Source organism: Melanostigma gelatinosum, assembly GCF_949748355.1.
Source record: "Melanostigma gelatinosum genome assembly, chromosome: 2".
Taxonomy (NCBI): Eukaryota; Metazoa; Chordata; class Actinopteri; order Perciformes; family Zoarcidae; genus Melanostigma; species Melanostigma gelatinosum.
In genome coordinates this window covers 1,469,409-1,492,649 of record NC_136635.1, presented here as the reverse complement: position 1 = coordinate 1,492,649, position 23,241 = coordinate 1,469,409, and the positions used below count along the sequence as shown (strand labels likewise).

At 41.7% G+C, this 23,241-nt stretch overlaps 1 long non-coding RNA gene across 1 annotated transcript; it reads left to right on the top strand.

The window, feature by feature from the left end:
- The first annotated feature begins 20,397 nt into the window (after positions 1-20,397).
- LOC306787904 lies at positions 20,398-21,495 on the top strand. The gene is made up of 3 exons (XR_013772572.1): positions 20,398-20,510; positions 20,869-21,052; positions 21,403-21,495. It is a non-coding gene; the product is annotated as an uncharacterized lncRNA (long non-coding RNA).
- The last annotated feature ends 1,746 nt before the right edge of the window (positions 21,496-23,241 follow it).

The window sequence follows — 23,241 nt, the reverse complement described above, 5'->3', positions numbered from 1 at the left end:
GTCTGAGCTTCGGACAGATGCACAAATGGAGTCTACCAAGAGGGAGGGGGGTGTACTATTGTTTAAATATAGTCTCAAATCTGCACAAGCATTTAGTATCTGCCAGCTCAGGCAGAGATAGAAGTGAAACAGTGTGAGGTTAGGGTCACAGAGAACAGAGAGAGGGTTTCCGGCTCTCAGGATGTTTTCTACCCTCTTTTCCCTCTGAGGTGTAGTCTATTTCCTTCAGCCGGTCTACTGTGTGCTATTAGATCAATGTGGTTGAGCATTCTGAGACATCCAGCACAGAGAGAAACTATACATCTACTCTTACATCATTATCTATCTATCTATCTATCTATCTATCTATCTATCTATCTATCTATCTATCTATCTATCTATCTATCTATCTATCTATCTATCTATCTATCTATCTATCTCATAACATTTACAAGCCAGATTGTAAACTTCAAACGAAAGTTAACCACTGACTCAATCATAAAAGAGAGGGAAATGATTCCCGCCAATGGTGGACACAGTGACATAGTTGTGTCGTGGAAAAGAAGTTCAGACCAGGCTGAAGTCTAAACTACTCATTTTATTGTGTTCTTAATACCTATTGGTGTCCTGGTGATCTTTGAAGAAAGCACTGGAATCAGACAGTCAGTAGCAATAGAGTTTATTCTTCAAGCAAAGAATACAACCAAAGTCATTCTTCTGAAAATGATTGATTCTGTTCTTACATAGTGTGGCAGACAGTGGATTTGCCCTTTTAAGCACTTCCTCTGATTTCCTTTGTAATCACAGGTGTGTCTCTTTTCCTGTCATGTGTCATTATGTCCGTTTGGTTTTCTAATGTGTGTATTGCATGTGCCATTGTGTCATGGTCAACGTTATCGTTCTAGTGGGAGTTAAAAGCCTTTTCCCTGGTGCCGCCTTGCATGATGCAACTCTTTTTATTTCAGACCAGCGCTCCTTCTCACAGCACCAGGGCCTCTGCTTGCCTTTTTCATGACAGTCTCACCATCCGCCTGCCAGCCTGTGTAGTGGGAACGCCATCTCACGATGCACCTGCTACGCCCCCTCTGTGTTTTTTTTACAAGAGACTGGTCTTTTCTGAGGCACACAGGCTGTATGTTGACCTATTCAGACCCACACTATATTCACACTAGCTGTCAATATGCAGATGTCATATATGTGGGCTTCAAACATTTTGATGTATTTAAACAAATAGATTATGATGACTTATTATAACTATGATTACTTGGGAATCAGCTGGTTGGTCTTTTTCATGTTTTATAGCAGAATGTAAGGCAAGGCAAGGCAAGTTTATTTGTATAGCACATTTCAACAACAAGGTAATTCAAAGTGCTTCACATAAAACCATTAAAAGCATCAAAACATAAGGCAAAAGAAAAGGAGATTTAAAAACAATTAAGAACATTCATTAAAACATTAAAAAACAGTGCAAGAAATAAAATGCAGTAGTAAAATGCAGAAATGCAGGAAATTGATTAATATATGAATTGAATGTGGTTCAATTAAAGGCAGCAGCAAACAGAAAAGTCTTCAATCTTGATTTAAATGAGCCGAGGGTCTCAGCAGACCTGCAGCTTTCTGGGACTTTGTTCCAGATATGTGGAGCAGAAAAACTGAACGCTGCTTCTCCATGTTTAGTTCTGACTCTGGGAACAGAAAGTAGACCGGTCCCAGACGACCTGAGGGGTCGGGATGGTTCATAAGGTAGCAGCAGATCAGAGATGTATTTTGGCCCTAAACCATTCAGTGCTTTGTAAACCAACAGCAGGATTTTAAAGTCAATTCTTTGTTGGACAGGAAGCCAGTGCAAAGACCTCAGAACTGGAGTGATGTGGTCCACCCTCCTGGTCTTAGTGAGGACTCGAGCTGCAGCGTTCTGAATCAGCTGCAGCTTTCTGACGGACTTTTTACAGAGACCTGTAAACACACCGTTACAGTAGTCCAGTCTGCTGAAGATAAATGCGTGGACAAGTTTTTCCAAATCCTGTTGAGACATAAGTCCTCTAATCCTTGATATATTTTTCAGGTGATAGTAGGCTGATTTTGTAATTGTCTTGATATGGCTGTTCAGGTTGAGGTCTGAATCCATAACTACACCTAGATTTCTGGCTTGGTTTGTGGGTTTTAACATCAGTGACTGAAGCTGAGCGGTGATTTTCAATTGTTCGTCCTTGGTACCGAAAACAATTACTTCTGTTTTATCTTTGTTTAATTGAAGACAATTCTGGCACATCCAGTTGTTGATTTGTTCAATGCAGTTACCCAGCCCTTGTATGGGATTATAGTCCCCTGGTGACATAGTTATGTAGATTTGTGTATCGTCTGCATAATTATGATAACACACTTTGTTGTTTTTCATAATCTGAGCTAGTGGAAGCATGTAGATGTTGAACAGAAGAGGCCCCAGTATTGAACCTTGGGGAACACCACATGTCATTTTAGTCAGCTCCGATGTGTAATGAGCCAAAGACACAAAGTATTCTCGGCCCTTCAAGTAGGATTCAAACCAGTTAAGTGCTGTGCCAGAGAGTCCCACCCAGATTTTTTGTCTTTCTAGGAGTATGGCATGGTCGACCGTGTCGAATGCAGCACTGAGATCTAGTAAGACTAAGACTGAACTTCTGCCATTGTCTATGTTTAAGTGGATGTCGTTGAAAACCTTAACAAGAGCAGTTTCAGTGCTGTGGTGCTGTCGAAAGCCTGACTGGAAAACATCAAAGCAGTTATTTACGGTCAAGAAGTCGGTCAGCTGTTGGAAAACCGCTTTTTCAATTATTTTACTCAAAAATGGGAGGTTTGATATTGGCCTATAATTTTTCATCGTTGCGGAGTCTAAACTAACCTTCTTTAGGAGCGGTTTAATAACTGCAGTTTTTAGGGCTTGTGGGAAGACACCTGAGAGAAGGGATGTGTTTACAATTTGTAAAAGATCAGTGGTCATGCAGTTTGAAATATTTTTTAAAAAGTGTGTTGGTAGAATATCCAAGCAGCAGGAGGATGACTTCAGATGTTGTATAATGTCTTCTAGGCTTCTACGGTCGATTGAATGAAATTGTGTCATGATATTTGAATGGATGTTATTCAGAGATTGGGACAACACATATCCTGTGGTTGATGTGGAGGCACTGACTGCTTGTCTAATTTTCTGAATTTTGTCAGTAAAAAAGGAGGCAAATTGATTGCATGCCCAGGTGGATTGGAGTTCAGCAGCTACCGACACTGGAGGGTTTGTTAGCCTGTCGACGGTAGCAAATAAGGCGCGTGTGTTGTTCTTGTTTTTGGTTATGATGTCAGAGAAGAATGACTGCCTTGCATTTCTAAGTTCCAAATTATATTTGCGAAGTCTCTCTTTATAGATGTCACAGTGAACCTGGAGATTAGTTTTTCGCCACCTGCGCTCAGCTTTCCGACACTCTCGTTTCTCCATTTTGACCAGCGTAGCATTTCTCCAAGGAGATCTTTGCTTACCCGAGACAACCTTCACTTTAGTGGGTGCAATGGCATCAATAATATTTTTAACTTTAAAATTGAAGCCATCTACAAGCTCATTGACTGAGAGGCAAGAGAGGGCTGGTGTGGAGGAGAACTTCTGAATAAATAGTTCACTGGTGTTTTCAGAGATGTAACGCTTTGTCACAACCTCGGTTTGGACATTTGTGTGCAAGGAGATTGCACTCTCAAAGAAAACACAGAAATGATCAGAGAGTGCAACATCAGTCACAGCAACCTTGGAAATGTTTACACCTTTGGTGATGATTAGGTCCAGAGTGTGCCCCCTGTTGTGGGTGGGTCCTGTCACATGCTGAGTCAGATCATAGTTATCAAGGACACCACATAGTTCTATAGACTCTCTGTCCTGGGGATTATCAACATGGATATTAAAATCACCAACAATAACAACACAGTCAAAATCAATACAGATTACAGACAGCAGTTCAGTAAACTCATCAAAGAAGGTTGCACAGTATTTAGGCGGTCTGTAAATGTTTAGGAATAAAGCTTGAGTGGAATTCAGAGCCACATATTCAAAATAACTAAAATGACCAAAGGACATCTGCTTGCATTAAAGAGAATCATTAAATAAAATAGCAACTCCACCTCCTTTCTTATGCGCTCTTGTTTCGCTCATGAAACTAAAGTTGTGAGGTGTTGATTCAATAAGAACAGCTGCACTGTTATCTTGATTTAACCAAGTTTCAGTTAAAAACAAAATGTCCAGTTTGTGCCGAACAATAAAATCATTGATTAAAAATGTTTTTCCTGACAGAGACCTGCTATTTAATAAAGCTAAGTTTAATGTGGTTAAAGCTTTCTTTGCCCAATTTATTTGGACAGGCTGACGAGGAATGTATGCTAAGTTTGATAAGTTTGCATGTTTACTATTGTTTCTTCGCAGCCTCACCTTTATTTTTCTATAAACTTGCAAGACAGGAATTGAAACTGCTAGCTGCATACAGGGCCCCGACTTTTCCTGGAGAGAGTCATTGGTATCATTAGCCTTGTAGCCTGGACCCAGAAGATATCAATTATTTCCGTTATCATGTAGGGGAGACAGAAGATGGTTGTGGAACCGTCGAGGAGTGTGGCGAGGAGTGTGTTTGGTCCCAGCAATGACCAGCTCTTTCATGTGGTCAGTGAACTCCAGGTGGGGGGAGGATGGGGAGAGTGTGAGAGAGGAAAGGGACCTGGATGGAATTTGGGGGGTGGAAGTAGGTGCTGGGGAGGGAGGTAAAGACTCCTCGTCTAGGAAGGGTGGGGAAAGTGGGAGATCGGAGGCGAAGGCGGTCCCTGATGATGAGGTTGGAGACTCCTCCTTTTGACTGTCATTAGGCGGGGGCATCCTTCCCGTAAGGTCTCCATGGCGATGCTGTGTGGTTATCTCTTGTTTAGACTCCTCTTGTATCTTGTCCTTGGCAGTAGGGACAGACGGGTGACGCAGGGAGAAAAACAGGTTAGAGGTAAACAGTTTAACCCCTGACGTGTTCAGGCAAACTCCATGCGCTGTAAAAAGATGTCTGCGCTCCCAGAAAAGGTAGAAATTGTTGATAAAATGTACTGAATGGTCAGCACATGCAGTTGACAGCCATCTGTTCAGTGCAAACAGCCTGCTGAATCCTTCATCTCCTCCTCTGACTGGTGGGAGAGGGCCACTGATAAACACCTCAGCCTTGACAGAGCTGACTGTGTTTAACAGATCAATAAAGTCTCGCTTTAGAACTTCAGACTGTTGTTTCACAATATCACAGCTTCCTGTATGCACGATGATGTTTTTCGCTGTGGGATAGTCAGCCACGATGTCCAGGAATTTGTCTCTCATGTCAGAGACCATATCTTTCGGAAAGCAGAGTATTTTGGTGTTCTTGCTGCACAGTTTTCTGACATCTTTTACATCATAGTCACCAACAATCAGAGTCTCAGGCCCAGTCACTCGCTTTGCCTGCGGCCTTTTCTCACATTTACTCTCAGTTCTTACCCTGCTTTGAGGAGATAGCTGCTTATCCAGGTCATCAGATGGAGATTTAGGATCCTGCGACAATGGAGCAAATCTGTTTTGAAGTTGTAGGCTTGGTTGTTGTGGAGGTGTTTTGCAGGTTTTACTTTCCTTAGCTGTCCTTGGCTTTGTCCGTCTGGGTGCAGGGGTTGAGGAGGAGTTCTGCCCGTGTGCTAGTGCAGGCCAGTCAGTCGCATAAGATTCATTATCTGCTCTCTCCTCCTGTTTCTTGGTAGGCCTGGTTATGCTAGTTAGCTGTGTCTTAGCTAGCGTTTGTCCAGTGTTTTGAGTCCATGGTAGAGTGGTATCATTCCCACACAGTCCATTTACTTCCGCGTTTACTTCTAGTCGGTAGATTTTTGTTTCCAAGACTGCAATCTTCTGTAGGAGTTTGTAGTAGTCATCCGTGGAGAAGGGAGGCATCTTGCTGCTACGTAGCTTTAGCTTAGCTGCTAGTTAGCATTAGCTAACAATCCAAATAGCTCCACGACTTTCTGGATTTGTCTTCACTCAAATGTTGAAGAGTGATATATGTGATATATCTGGCAAGATATATGTGATATATCTGGCAAATTGAAGCAAGAAAATGCAAGAAAATGCAAGCAGAGGCAAGAGCAAGCAGCAAAGCGACTGCACTCTCTCATGAAGGTCGAAGATTGGCATGTATCAAACTGCATTCTAGTGTACAACCATTCTGTGTTTTACAATATAAATGGAACAGTTTTTAAAATAGTACATTAACATGTGCAAAATGGAGCATAACTACAACGAGTTTTGGTTGAGTTTTATTTGACAGATGAATGCATATTGCCATAAAAAAGCCTTTTTTTCAAAAAGATTTTGAATGATTCTTACTTGTTTTTTTACACAGTTCTGGTATACCAAACACACCTATCCAGTGTTGCTAGTATTTCATACTTAGTTCCATTCTTTACAAGAACACCGGCTGTAACTATCTTTCTGTCCTTACAAAGTCCAACTCCTCACTGCTGGTTTACCAAACTGAAGGAGAACCACATTGACACAGATGAGCCACTAGAGGGAGGCACAGAAAATACATGGCAAACTCCTCACCCAGAGGAATCAGTGTACTTTATACGTTGCATCTTAACTCCTGGTAAACTAGTCAGTCAGCCTTCAGAGAGTGTGTTGAGACAGGACTCATAACCTGGCAACAACTATTTGACAGCAGGACTTTGGAGACTCTGCAGACAGTTGCTGTGCCAAACAGCTGTTTGTCCACAAACTGCTCCAATGTTGGTCACGTCTCATTTTCTCTTTCTAAACATGGTAAGTAGACAGCATCCTGATTATGGAACAAATAATATTCATAATGGCTCAATGAACTGAGCTTTATTCAAGGTAAAATACGAGGCAAAAACAACGCGTTTTTTATTCAATAGAAAATGCCGAATTAAATAATGTCACATTTGCATTTTTAAAATAACATTTCAGAAAACTTGCAAAAATACAAAAATGATCTTAATGTTAGTAATCAACTGAGGACGTTTCATGTTGATATCTATAGGTAATATATGATCCTATTCACTTGCAGTGTCTTAAACATGTCTTTCAGTTTACGATCCACATCTTAAAGGCCATTGCCTCTGAATTAGTTTTTCTCAGACTCTGAGCCAGAAATCTCCACTTCAGTACACAAACTTTACAGTTTCATTCTTATCTATATTCTGAAGGTTTGTACTGGGAGGTTTGTTCATGCATTATTCATAGACTGATTTATACAACAGTATATTCATAAAAACATATGCCATGGCCCATATCTATTTTCTGATTTATGGAGTGATACAAAGATATATCCCAAATTCCGTCTTTAAAAACCTTTGACTCGGATAAGTCAACAAAATGAAACAAGAATTTTGAGCTTGACTATGTCCAATGATCAGATTTCTGTTCTCAAAATTGATGCAAATTAGCATATATTTAAGTAGAACGGTGCACTCCTCCACCAGGTGTGTCACCAACTGTGCTATCATTAGCGGAGAATGAGAAGTTAGCAGTGTGAAACACCTTAAAACAGCGTAAAGCAGCGTACAGCAGCGTGAAACAGCATCAAGCAGGTGGTTAACGTACATTTTTACAGAACAAATATCACAAAACTGCTTGGTTATTATAACAAGCTTCTGTTACCACCGTGGGTTTCCCTCAAAATACAGTTTCTCAACATTTTTATTTCCCCACTGTCCAAACAGGCCTCGGCCGTGCGCTCTCCTGCCGTGCCTCCGAGCGCATCTGCTATCGATGCTTGTCCGTCTGGTTTCCTCTGTCACCGCCGATGTTTATATAGGAGACACAATCAAAGATTGATTTCAGCTGAGGCTAAATAAGCCTCTTCCCTGAACCACTCCCCCATTCTGTCCCCTGTGCAGCTGAGCCCAACCACGCCCGGCCACCACAGTTATGTTTAGGTCACAAAAGTATTTGGTTCAAACGGGTCACAGACCAATTCACCACCCGACCCCTGACAGTTTTGTTGTATGGGAACGTCATGCACAGGGCTGGATGACAATGTTTCATTCTCGCCACCATCTTCCCCACTCATGTATTAAGTTTGTGGCAGATGTGACACAGAATAGGTTGAAAATAGCCCCCATTTATTGCTCATCCATATCTAAACCTAGTAAATGCCTCAGCGCCCGTCATAGTCTAAAACAAGCTCTGTAGCAGTACTGCAGGTCAAACAGCACTGATCCAGACTGGAAACGAGAGTCATACACACACATATACTCAAATGAGGAGTGTGTTTATGTGGACCACAGAGAAGGTATTCATCCCCCCCCACACACACTCACACACACACACACACACACACACACACACACCCTCTCACACACACACACAGAACCTTGTAAAAGCCCTTGTAGGTGTGAGGTCAGGCCCAGCTAAGTACGTGTGTTTTCCTCTGGAGGCTGGCTCAGAGGAAAGGAGCAGTGGTTTTGGGGAGCTGTGCTCACTGAGACACACTGTTATGTTCTCCAGACAGAGGGGGAGGAAAAGGAGGAAGGAGGAGGACGAAAGAGGTACAGGCACATTACCCCAGATGAATCCCAGTGAGGAAGCCACGCTCTGGGTAATGCTTCAGTTTCTGACATGAAGTTCTCTCTGGATTTGTGCCTGTCTGTCTGGAGTGAATCCATCCTTTGAATCCTCTGTTTGCATCTCCAGTAGAAGCTATAGACACGGTCTGACAGACAACATGATCGACTACGGTGAGTGGGACTTCATCTCCAAACGCTGACGTTTTCTTTTAACAGGGATGCTTATCAGTGGTTTTAATTATTGGAACCGTGTGTCTCTCAGACTGGTATCCAAGTTGACATTTTGACTGTGAAGACTTTATGACAGGAAAGTAAGAGAATGTAGCAGAGCAGGGAAGTGTAGTGAGGCATTTTTTGGCCTGAGGGCTGTATGAGTATAATAAGTGTGTGTGTGGATTCTACGGGCTCACTTGCACACAGAGGTCCTTTATGAAAACACAAATGACATAACATTGTGTACGTCCATTCCAAGGCGACCTTTAGAGCACAAATAGCTCAGTGAGGCCAGCAGTGGATGGGCAGGGCTCCCCACAGCCACACATAGGCCCACCGGGCCAGCTGACACACAACCACATGGCCCTAGAGAGGGAGATCCTTCGCGTAACAAGAACTCAAGATCGTCGTTATAGACTGAGCCCATAGATGATCTCAGTGATTGTACATGTTGTGAAAGTGGTGGATTATTCATAGAATGACGCGCTTCAGGTGGCTCTCTTGCTGTCCTCTGAAGGCCCTGCTCCGTCTCACAGACTGGAAAGAAGAATCCCCAGTGAAAACTCCGAACAGCACTCACGTTGTTCAGCTGAGCAGCCGCCCCGCCCCCTGCTTTCTCTCAATCAGGGTCTGTTCCGTCAGGCTGGCCCTGAGTCACTGCCTTTCTACTGCTACAGGCAGTCAGTGTTTATGTGAGGACGTGTACACACACACACACACACACACACACACACACACACACACACACATGATTATGCAAACACGTGTTTATTCAGCCTATCCTAAACACATCTTTCAACGTGACCCACCCCCTTCCTCTTAGTCCAAGTTTTGATTCTAAACAGTGTTACTGTTGTGTGCCATCACATCACTAGAATCGAGAGTGTGTAAGAGGAAACCTGGACTCTCTCTGTACTTCTGTTGACATCACAGGAGGCAGTCAACACCTTCAAGGCTTTTGGTGAAGCTTTACATATACATACCAACACAAAGCCTACACTGGAAGGGCTTTGAAGAACTCTTACTTTCTGGAAAACAGTGGCTGTCCTGGTTGGCCAGTCCCCAATGAGTCCTTTCCTCTGCAGCCCGGGTTCAGGTCCGACACGCAGCCCATTGCTGCATGGAATGAACGGGTCGTACTTGAGAGCAGTGCTTTCAACCCTTTCATTCCCACAATTTCAGTGCCAGTTTTAAGTCAGCAGCTCCAAAACTTTTAATTTCATAATTTTCATACTTTGCCAGTGAATTTACTACATTGAAAGTAGTAAATATTTGGGGTCACCTTGTGTTTAGTGCTCCTAAACCTAGTCCACACATGCAACATGTTATTGTATTGGTGGGATGTCAAAGTTTGAATCTGATCCACAAATCTTATCCCCTCATTTTCCTGGTGATTATTTTGAAGCTAAAAAAAGAGAAAAGTGAACGTCTCTGAGAGGAACGGAGCCAGAGGACCGGCTCCCTTCAAAGAGCTGTAACTCCCATCACTACAAACTATCAGTGATCATTGTGTGTAGAGACTTGAACCAAAACCTGTCACTGACTCCATCTGACAGTGTATGCATATCCAGAAACAAATAACTATACACTGACACACTGGATGGAAACTGTTTAAGAAATCATTTTAAAAAATCACAAATTATTATCTTTAAATTTCAGTGTATGTATGGATTCAACAAACATGTCACGTCTGGACAGAGGAGCAGACTGAGTAGAACAAGATACCGCGTGAATTCACATGTCGCTAATTTTACTCTTACATGTTTTTCTGAAATGACTGCCTTCCTTAGCATGTAACTTATCCATGATATGGAGCCACGCTCTCCTCAGATCTCCTTTCTCTCCCTCTTGTCTCAGAGATGCCCTTCAGCCCTCCCTGTTCATTCTCATAGCTCGCCACTCAACCAGCCTCAGTCAGTCTGGTGGCCTTTGACCTGTGACCATCTTGGGCCAGGGGGGAATGATATTGAATAAGGCTGCTTAAAAAATGAAAAGATTAAGATGAAAAGACATTACATTGTTTTATAAAATGTACTATTATCTTAAGCAGACTTATGCTGTCGGGATCAATTGTGTCATTACAACTGTGTTTACATGGACATGAATAACCGCCTGTGAGTGCTTTGGGGCGGCTCACGGCAGCACCCGCTGCTCGTTCACCACAGTGCAGAACATACGTGCTTTCATGTCAGAGTCAAAACACCAGAAAAGTCTCCAACACCAGAACAAGTCGCTAGATTTGTCACGAGTAGCTTTTGACAAAAAAGTCTCCATGAGGGTTCAGAAAGTCACCAGATTTAGCGAGAAAGTCGTCAAGTTGGTAACACTGGCACCAGCTAAATATGTCCCCAGAGCAACATTGGACATAACAATGGTTCCTATCACATATAAAACCAAACAAAAATCCATCTTCATAAAAACAAGTTGTAAAAATAATAATATATAAACAAGCATATTAAAGCTACTGCAGATGTAAAAACAAACGCATTTAACTTAGCAGAGCTGCTGTTCACTATCTAAAGACAAAGTGCATCCTCCTTTCTTTGTTAATACAGAGTTTAATCTCACGGTTGTTCAGTACATCCGTGTGTTTTAGTTCCAGTAAGAAGTCCTTCTCCATTCATGGACGCCAGTGAAGACAGTCGAGCCTCCCCAGTTGTATTTCTTGAATACGTTTTAATGCGTTTGAGGGATGAAAATGTCCGCTCACAGAGGCAACAGATATTGGGATTGTCATGCTAGCCCACTGGCCAATCACGTAGTTGTAGGCCAGCTAGCAGCTCTGGCATGTCAACGAATACGCCCAACATGTCAAACTAAAGATCTGATTGGTTGAACACTATGACAATCAACAATATCGTCCCCATTCACTTAAACTGCGGATGGATTCACTTGTGAGTCTGCAGGCCTGTGGCCTCTGTTCTTACCTAGAGACACAGAGGTGAAATCTGATTGGATAAAAGCTCTACTTAAAACAAGCTGCACTGGAAGCAGAGCAACTGAGGAAGACAGTAGCTGTGCAATGAGAAAATCAGATAATGGGAAAAATATTTTTATAAATTATAATACACGTAGTATATTTAAGAAAAATTGTTAAATTATAAAATAGCTATAACTTTGTGATTCTGTCTAGGCCAGCGCAGAAGGCCTTGCAGGCCCTGACGGCCCACCACTGCTGGTTACTGATTACCGCGTTGTATTCATGCAGGTGATGTGATGTTCACTAAAACAAACATTAACACTGTACACTATTTACTACCACTTGATTGAGTTAACTGCTAATGTCTTCTCATTGTAACCTATTTGGATCGCCAACAGCTGTCTACTCTGAGCACATCCTCTCTCTCTCTTTCGCTCTCTCTCGCTCTCACTCTCTCTCTCTTTCACTCACACTACGGACTGAGCTCGTCCTGAAAGTAGAGCAGCTGAGTTATTCTGATAACTCAGTCCTCCACAGCGGAGTGAGACTGTCACTGTCCCTCCGTAGGACAGGGAGCAGCTTCTTTCATTGCAGAAAGACAAAGTCAGTTTATTCGTCGCTCCAGAAGTCAGACGCTTTATCTGCAGCTGTTGTTTGTATTTCTGATACGTCACTTATCTGAAGCTGTGCCTGCATAGATAGTCGGTGGCGTTCAATAGCTTGCAACAGAGTTCTTCAGCTAGCGTATTCAGGTTTCTCATAAACTCTTCTACGTGCTTTGTCATTTAGTGTGGCGGAGACCCTCAAACATCTCCTTAAAGGTGTTTTGGGTGTAATTAGTTGTTTTGAGGTTTATATATCATGCTGTAGCTTCCCAGTGGTGTTGCTTATGTATTCAAATCAGAACATTTAGGTTTTGGTCCAAGTACATATGTTTTAGCACCAAAATGCTATTTTCCAACGCGACCTGACGTATCTGCATTATGACACTGCTACATGTAATACATATATACATATGTGTTTGTGTATAAATATCTGACATGCTCTCAGTTTGGAGAGGCAGACAGGTTAACTGGCACGGAAGCTTGAAGAGAGCGCTATAACGGCTTCAGTTCCCCGTCAGTCTGACGGCAAGATAAAGCTGTGAAAATCTTCCTGTTATAGCGTACACTTAGACGTATGTTCTGCAGCTCCAGTCCAGCCGCTTCACCTCTGTCAGAAAAGCCCTTCCATTGGGGAACTGAAGCTGTTATATCACTCTCTTCAAAGCCACCAGACTTTATTTGCACAGTTAATGTTGCTCAGCTAGTGCTAGCATTCACATGATCCATAACCGTATTGATTAGCTTACTGTGGTCCATTTGAAAAACACTATAAAAGAACACTGATAGAGGAGAACTTGAAGTTAAGTTTAACTTTTTACTGTGTATCAGTAAATGAACCTCTCAAACTAAGATGCACTTTTAGAAGCGTGCAACTTCTAGTTGGCTGCTCCAACATAAAATGTGTGCAAGACATTCGATACTCAGTTCCACCTCAGAGTTTTTCTCCAAATTCAAAGATCAAAACCGAGAACACAGACGGTTGCTATGCTGCTGCAGATTTGACCTGCCTTTCTTTAATTGCACATTTGCATTTATACTCATCTAATGCACAAAATGAATATAATGTTTGAATATTTGGAGATTGACTTGCATCCTACAACTGTGTGTGTTCCCACTGTGCTGGCCCCCATCCAGGAGTGTGTATATGCCTATAAGGGGGGAGAGAGGGAGATCCATGGCTCTGTTTCCTGTATATCTGCTCCACACATAAGCAGACTAATGCTCCTTAATTGCTAACACACACGATAAGATCCACTGATTCATCAGAAAAGAAAGTCGGTCTTCAATACTCAGTGGAACCTGTGGATTTTACTGGTTCACTTATTTATTCAGCAATTTAGATATCTGATGAACTATTTGATTAGGTATTGAAGATAAACAAATGTAAAGATAAAACTAACTTAACTAATAAACTTAATACATTTTTTTTTCATCAAATCATCTATTTTCGAACAATAATGAATCGTTTTCTTTTTCTTTAGTTTTAGTGGCTGAGCTGAAGATAAAACTGAGACTCCAACTCACTGCCTTGTTGTTAGCACATCATATACAGTGTTTACTGTTTGAAGAGCTCTGTTATATTCCAGCAGCATATGCTGGAATATTCACAGCACAGAGAGGCATTTGTCAGCAGGCTGCTCCATCGCTGAAACATATACATTCATTCAGCTCAAGCTCAAAGCAGTCTCTTCCTCCACTAAACTGGCTGAGATTTACAGACAAAGTAGTACTTTTAGCACATGGCAGACGTTTGCCTTCAGGTTTGTTTCAACAAACTTACCTGGTTAGGTTGAGAAAAAGATCATGTTTTAGGTTCATGTAAACCCTTTCTGGCAAAAAGGCCTGAAGGCAAACTTGTCCTGTGTATTTAGGATAATATGGATACCATAACACACTGTACACGTAAGTCCTTTCATGGCCCCTACCTCCACTCACGTAGTCTCCGGTATGGACCGCAGGCTGAGACCTGAACCAGAGTAAGACCCAACCTCACTGAGCTCAATCGGTATTGCAGAATGTGACATCTGAACCAAACCTGGAACAAGGCTGTATTTGGCTTTCATTTTCTTTATCTCATATATTACGGACTATTATCTCATTCAACTAGAGACATAATGCAACAGCAAGACAAACAGGATAACACAAATGAAACTACAACGAAGAAGGACTACACAAAGCACAACTAAAACATGACCCCATGAAATGTGTTACTCAGCACCTTGCAGGCTTTATAAACACCTTCTTCTGTGAGAGGCTGCTTCACTCATGGTGTGAAGGAGAGAAACCAGAGCTCCTTCCTTCCTGCTGCTGTCACACTAACTAACAATCAACATGCTTCAGTAGAAACAATTCACTCGTGTGCAACATCAATGAAACTGTTCAATATCAATATTTCCTTTGTGCATGTAATGTAATGTAGATTCAAAGGTTCAGTTATATTTAGCTTTTGATATATATTTATATTTTGCAAGAAATATCAAAGTTCAATATAGCGTTATGCCGCAGCAAGTGACAACCAACGTCTGTTGGAACTAACATGCTTTCAGGCTCTGGAGCTCAGCGCTCAGAAAACTAGTGATGGTTAAAGCAAGCTGTGGAAAGATTTGAGACCGTAAACAGAGCTCAAAGAAATGCTGAACCTTCTCAGCCCTCACACAGTCTGAGACACCTGGATCTGAGTCCACCAACAAAACTCAAAACTGACTCGAAACTACCCGGCAAACGGCTTAGCGGACAGGTGTTGGCTGCTAGTGGAAGACCAATATATGTCATTGTAATCTGTCTCCTGCATTAGTGAGTGTGTACATCAGTAGGCTCACATGCCACATTAAAATACATGCTTCCTTTTCATCTTTTGTTTGTGTGGCCTTGTTCGGGGGTATATTTAGCCTATTCAAAAATCTTGTCATTCAGCTTTTTTTGTCGAATGAAATCTCTTCCTCGTGGCCTAGTAGCATATCTTCCATAGTCCAAGAGAAGTGCACCACCAATATCTAAAATCCCCACATGAGTAGATCTAAAAGACGAGGACACTTCACAACGTAACTCTACTTCGACAATTTCTAAAACTTGACATTCATCACATGATGTTTGGTTGTGTCAAGTGAGATCATAACGTTGTTTTTTACCTCCTTCCCAATCACCTATGCATTTTTACAAACGTTAAAAGAGGGCGAGCTACGACTGATCAGCGTCCAACATGTAGCCTGCTGTCTCTCTCTGCCAAGCCACTGCAAGAAATTCTTAATCTGTGACCATCACTAAAGACAGAGATATCATACCACCTGATCCTGAAACCTTTGATTGTTGACTCAGTTTGAGGGGCCTATTACACATAATCACTAAAACTAATGCTACAGCAGTCACAAAGGTTGAGCTAATTAGTATTCAGGTCATGTGAAATGATCCCAAGCAAGTATGTCTCGGGCAATCCAAGCACTAACATCCAGCTGAAGAGCTGCTCAAACCTTCTGAGCCAGTCAGGCCCCGACTGTGAGGGGAAGAGCAAGATAATGATGTCAGACCAAAGTATGGGTGTCAGTGAAAGAGCCTCTGCACATTGTTTACTAAGTGGTCGTGGCAAATGGGAGAGGCCATCTCCACTAGAATGTATAATGCATACGAGGGTCTTCCTATAGTGCACTCTAGAAGGTGAAGTGTTGGCGTGTACAGACCATCATTCACTCCAGCTCATTGATGGGACCAGTACAACATGACAGACACCATTTTCTGCTTTCACCCAGTAGATTGTGTAAATTAAAAAATGAGCCTCTACTAGCTCACCAGCTGCAAAATGCATGTCCCCTTAATGTATATCATCATATTTTATGTTGAAGATTTGGGTTAGGGTCAGGTCACTCTTGAAATTAATGTACGTTTGTATGTAGAAATGTCCTCTAAGTGAGAACGTGTGTGTGTGTGTGTGTGTGTGTGTGTGTGTGTGTGTGTGTGTGTGTGTGTGTGTGTGTGTGTGTGTGTGTGTGTGTGTGTGTGTGTGTGTGTGTGTGTGTGTGTGTGTGTGTGTGTGTGTGTGTGTGTGTGTGTGTGTGTGTGTGTGTGTGTGTGTGTGTGTGTGTGTGTGTGTGTGTGTGTGTGTGTGTGTGTGTGCGCGCGTTGGTATCTCCGGATTGTGAGGGCTTTTCACCTGTTTACATACTTACTTTGTGAGGACATGCTGGACTTGTGAGGACAAAGTCCATGTCCTCACAAGTCGCGCACTGTAGAGGCACTTATCAACACGTAACTAACGTCCTCCCGCATTTTCTCCGCATGTCTCAACAACTCGGTTTCACCAGAATTCTAGTGTATGCCAGTGTGTGCGCCCAGTGTATAATTTAGATTTCCACATTTCTTTTTATTTTTTTATTTTCCCGCGAATGTGTATCAGTGTGTCGTCAATCATTGGCTAGTATTAGGCAGACTGGTCATTGGCTGTACTCGAAGTCAATCACACACTCTGATCTGTGATTGGCTGTTCTCGAAGTCACTCAGGGAGATGCTGGTCAGTGATTGGCTTCTGAACCTGCGGTCAGGTTTCGCCCTGACGCTGAAGAAATGAGTCTGGATTCGATGGACGTCTTTTGTGGGCTAATACGGACTTGGAATTAACTTTACCGAACTGGTAAGTGAAAGTTTTAACGATGTATTAACAACTAAATGCATTTAGTGAAGGGCTGTCTTTTCGTTGCTTTGTAAAACAAACGTCTCCACTTCCTCGTGAGCCTGGACCGGCGCTGCACCAGGTGGAATCAATCCGGCTTAATGTTCAGCTGATTCCACCGCAAACTTTTACTGCACTGTAAAAGTCTGCGGAGGAATCAGCTGTTATTGGAGCTCGTTGTGCTAGCAGCAACTGGCCAAGCCAGTTAGCTGTAAATGCTTTTCCGAGCTACGACGAGCAACAGTTATTACCGGTATATTCGCTAATGCTAATCGCGGTTAGCATTTCCCCATTGGAGGTAATGTTAAAATTAGCTTAGAAGCTAGCGAGTCGGATTTAGATAGATAGGTACTTTATTCATCCCCAGGGGGACATTTGTATGTTACAGCAGCAAGACACACCAACAAGTAAAGTAACAGAGTAACCAAAATATTAAGTATTAAAAATAATATCCATTAGAAATAAGACGTCTTAATTAGTGACAGCTGATATGACTTAAGCCCGGTGATGTTAGTCAGCCCGAGCATTCATAATTATTGTGAGGAATAATTAACATGGACATGTGATCAGACAGTCTCTTCACATATATTATTATTATTAAAAGGTGATCTGTGCAACTTTGTTTTTCAGGAAGTTTGTATCAAACAATATGCCCCTGTTAATTATCCAACTTTGAAACCTAATTTAATTATTGCTATCCTCACTATCAATACAGATTGGTTTAGTACTGCAGACTCAGCATGTTCTCTGGAAATTATTGCAGCAAAGATGGCGGCGAGAAGGAGAACAAAGACTCCTGATCGGGATGCCATGGACCACATCATTCTGGCCAGAGACTAATCTTTTCTGGAAGGAAAATTCATTGACACATTTAAAGGTAAGTCTTTCATCTCATATTGTTTGGACACCACTGACATCATAGTTAACTCGCAGTTATATATATGTACATATATATATATATATATATATATATATGTACATATATATATATATATATATATATATATATATATATATATATGTATATATATATATGTATATATATATATGTACATATAAAACAACGGGGACGGATCCAGCACGGACAGTTACAGGAGTGAGGGATGAGGAGGTAAGGAAACATGAGAACACCAGGGTAGGGAGTGAGGGATGAGGAGGTAAGGAAACATGAGAACACCAGGGTAGGGAGTGAGGGATGAGGAGGTAAGGAAACATGAGAACACCAGGGTAGGGAGTGAGGGATGAGGAGGTAAGGAAACATGAGAACACCAGGGTAGGGAGTGAGGGATGAGGAGGTAAGGAAACATGAGAACACCAGGGTAGGGAGTGAGGGATGAGGAGGTAAGGAAACATGAGAACACCAGGGTCGGGAGTGAGGGCCTTGGGTCCCCTGAAAGGCGCTATATAAATTAAAGTTATTATTATTATTATTATTATTATGTTAAAATGAAGCTCAACACCTGTAAATACACTAACTGCAGAGAATACGACGATTCAGTCACGGATATTCTCATCTCTGCGAGCGCCGAATTCACAATGCTCCGCTAGTTCGTACAAAGCCCTGATAAAAGTCTCAGCTTTCTCTCCCGGTATTTGCACGCGCAGATGGAAACATGCACGTTCGTGTATTACATTCCTTCTCTGCACAAAGTACTCATTGAACTTTCCAAGCACCCGAACAAAATCATCTCTTATGTCCATCTTCGGGAAATGCAAACAAACGGAAGATGTTCTCCGACTCGCTTCCCATAGCGTATATCAGGCTGTTCACCTGCACGGCACCATCTTCTTTGTCCAGCTTGGTGGCGGTTCTGAATCTCACAAAACGCTGCTTCTACTCCGGCCATTCTCCTGGCTTATCGAAGGAAAAGTTTGTCGGGGGATTGAACTTTGTCATGTCTCCGCTTTCACTTCTGACACCATGTAAATCAATGCAATAGAGGCTTCTTAGTTTGCTCAGCTGGTTTTAATGGATCACCGTGTCTCACTTTACATACATCTGGAACTCCCGTATAAACCCCAGTATATGCGCATTAGACTACCGTATATGACAGTACCCGCCTATGAGTGCTTTTGGGCGGCGGAAGGGTTCATGGCAGCACCCCCACTGCTCGTTCAGGACAGTGCAGAATGTACGAGCTTTAACGTCACAGTCAAAACACCAGAAAAGTCTCCAATAACACCAGAAAAAGTCGCTAGATTTGTCGCAAGTAGCTTTTGGCAAAAAAAAGTAGCCATGAGGGTTTGGAAAGTCGCCGGATTTAGCGAGAAAGTCGGCAAGTTGCCAGCACTGGCTAAATATGTCCCCAGAGCAACATTGGACGTAACAATAATTCCTATCGCATATAAAACCAAACAAAAATCCATCTTCATAAAAACAAGTTGTAAAAATAATAATATATAAACAAGCATATTAAAGCTACTGCAGATGTAAAAACAAACGCATTTAACTTAGCAGAGCTGCTGTTCACTATCTAAAGACAAAGTGCATCCTCCTTTCTTTGTTAAAGAGTTTAATCTCACGGTTGTTCAGTACATCCGTGTGTTTTAGTTCCAGTAAGAAGTCCTTCTCCGTTCATGGACGCCAGTGAAGACAGTGGAGTCTCCCAGTTGTATTTCTTGAATACGTTTTAATGCGTTTGAGGCTGAAGATGTCTGCTCACAGAGGCAGCAGATTTTGGGATTGTCACCGCCCAACACGTCACGCTAGCCCACTGACCAATCACGTACTTGTAGGCCAGCTAGCAGCTCTGACACGTCAAAGAATACGCCCAACATGTCAAACTAAAGATCTGATTGGTTGAACACGATGACAATCAACAATATCGTCCCCATTCACTTAAACTGCAAAGAGATTCAAGTGAGAGTCTGCAGGCCTAGTCTTCTACCTAGAGACACAGAGGTGAACGCTGATTGGATGAAAGCTCTACTTAAAACAAGCTGCACTGGAAGCAGAGCAACTGAGGAAGACAGTAGCGGTGCAATGAGAACATAAGATAATGGGAAAATATGTTGATAAATTAGAATACATGTAGTGTATTTATGAAAATGTTTTAAATTATAAAATAGCGATAACTTTGTGATTCTGTTTAGGCCAGCAGAGAAGGCTTTGAAGGCCCTGACAGCCCACCACTGCTGTTAACAAACACAAATACATGCAAGTGTAGAGCTTATTGTATAAAGATCTCTGCTGATCAAGCAAATGTAAAATCTGTACTCCAAATGTACCTGCAGGGCACAAATAACTGTGGGCGGCCCACCCAGATAAAGCCATTGTGTGGTTAACTTTGTTAAGAATTTGCGACCTACATTCCATGTTTTTGCAGGATTTATTTCATTCAGAAGATAAGCCATGAGTAGCGTTAATTGCCGAACAAATAGTTAATTCTTTCCTTGCTATTTTAGGGAGAGGTGTTTTTACACGGGAATACATTGCACCATCCAGTTTTGTGATGGAGTACCGTGGAATTCTGTCACGAACTACAGGTGTAGATGACACAAATAATCCCTGTGTGTTTGATTTCATCTGGAATGGAACACACTATTGGTAAGTTAGCTGCTTGTTGATTTACTGAAATGGATTTCTTTTTATAGAGTTATTTGTTGTAAAAGAACAAATCAATCATCAGTTCAGATTCAGAACAAAGATGGTGTATGCTGCATGGTATACTTGTATCTATTTAGTTTAACCAGGGCCTCATCTTGTGCGTGTGAATTTCCCAAAAGTTATACAGCACAATGCGTGGGAAAATGTAAGAGTGGTGCAGTGGTATATGTGTACAAAAGGTTCCTGTTTTACATATAAACCAAGGTTGGACAACACAGAAAATATTTCTGTCATGACATTTTGAATGATTTAACCCCAGGAAAGCTTTTGAGTTTTATCTGGGCTATTTGTCTTACAGCATAGAAGAGGATGGAACACTCGGACGACTAGCAAATGATAATCACAGAAATCCCAACTGCAAAGTTAAAAAAATAATTTTCAAAGGAAGGCCACACTTGTGCCTGTTTGCTATAAAAGACATATTTCCAGGCGAGGAGATAACGTACAACTATGGGGCGTCTTCTTGGCCATGGAGATCAATGGTGAGTTTATGTTCTCATGTTCTCTAAATGATAGTGTGTGGTAACTGACGGGGCAACAGTGTTTCATTGTCTCCTGCTTTTCATTGAACTACTTGGCTGATTTATTCAGATCATATTTTATTCCCAGACATTACAATGTCCTTAAAGTCCCAGTGAAACAGAGGTGTAACTTATTTTTCTCAGTTTTCTGTTGTCATTGTGTATAAGACTAGAGTACTCTGTAGGCTAGCTGATCCACTATAAATGTACACACCTTCATAACTGCAACGCCTCTGCCTTCACACAAGTCTTCCTCAAACTTCTCCAGAAGTTATATGACAACAGCATATATTTTCTCTGTACAATCTTAGGCACCTTGTAAAGAACCGTCTTATCCTGAACCCAAGAAAGGAGTTCCATTCTCGTCAGAAAAAGAAATGGTAAGTTCCTTTTTGTAATATCGCAGTCGCATGCTGTTTGGCTAGAATGGGGGGAAACAACACCTCCATGACACATCCGCCTACTTCCTGGGATGGGATGTATTTCATGTCTGCAGTGCACACCGCATGCTAACAGTGAAAGTGGCAGTAGGTATTTAATCAGCATAGAATTTACTAAAGTGATTCCCGGGGAGAATTTGGGTTTCATCGATACAGTTTTGCCCATTTAGAATAGAAAAGTACACAAAGACAAATTATAAGAAAATAGAAAAAATAAATGTGCAATATACTACAACAATAAATAACATATATGGAAATAAGAAATGTGTAAAATTATATAAACTACAATATAAAACAGTGTAAATAATAATAATGCGGAAGAACTGCAGATAACTTGTCAAACATGAATTAGCCATCCCGGTCAGTAAATGGCATCACTTGTGTGTCGGGGGATGGGCACAGCATGGACCTGCTTTGTGAGGACACCTGTTCTTATGAGGACCATCATATTTCTTCACACACTGGTCAAACAAGTTGGTTTCATGTTAGCTTTTAAGCATTGACTAGGCTCAGGCCTTACGTACACTATTCAAGGCAGGACATACTTTCATACATAATTTGTGGTATTTATTGAATATGAAGGAAGGTCTTGATAGATTTCTCTCATAAGTTGAAGGTATTTTTCTCAGGTTATTTTGTCTCCGTGTATAGGATTCATCAGTGATCTTTTATGTTCCATCCTTCCTTGCTGGCTAGTAAGCAGAATTTCAGCCAGACAAATGGCCAGTGTTGTAGAACTTTGATTGCTGAATGTAAATGAATCGCTGCTGTTTTTATATTTTCTAAGAGTGTCCCTATTTTTGACTCATTCACAGGAATTCTGTGGTGAATCAAGTGATGCTTTGAATACACCTTGTGCAACTCCCTTCACACCAGTGAATGAGAACGTAAGTTGGAATGTATTCTTCTTTCACACACTGGCAAGACGTTACATGTGGGTGGCTGGGGGAAGACGGTAGTACCGGGCTGTTTTACCTGAACCATATATGTCTCCACTCTTTGGGTCAAACAGAAGCTGGTCGAATGTTTTAGAAAACTTGGTAAAGTAAAATGATGTCTGGTCACAGTGTCTTGTGAGGACAGCAGATAACTTGTCAAACATGAATTAGCCATCCCGGTCAGTAAATGGCATCACTTGTGTGTCGGGGGATGGGCACAGCATGGACCTGCTTTGTGAGGACACCTGTTCTTATGAGGACCATCATATTTCTTCACACACTGGTCAAACAAGTTGGTTTCATGTTAGCTTTTAAGCATTGACTAGGCTCAGGCCTTACGTACACAATTCAAGGCTGGACATACTTTCATTACTGTTACAACTACAACAAATGACTTGCATACATAATTTGCGCTATTTGAAGGAAGGTCTTGATAGATTTCTATCAGAGGTGTAACTTATTTTTCTCAGTTTTCTGTTGTCAGTGTGTATAAGACTGGAGTACTCTGTAGGCTAGCTGATCCACTGTAAATGTACACACCTTCATAACTGCAACGCCTCTGCCTTCACACAAGTCTTCCTCAAACTTCTCCAGAAGTTATATGACAACAGCATATATTTTCTCTGTACAATCTTAGGCACCTTGTAAAGAACCGTCTAATCCTGAACCCAAGAAAGGAGTTCCATTCTCGTCAGAAAAAGAAATGGTAAGTTCCTTTTTGTAATATCGCAGTCGCATGCTGTTTGGCTAGAATGGGGGAAAACAACACCTC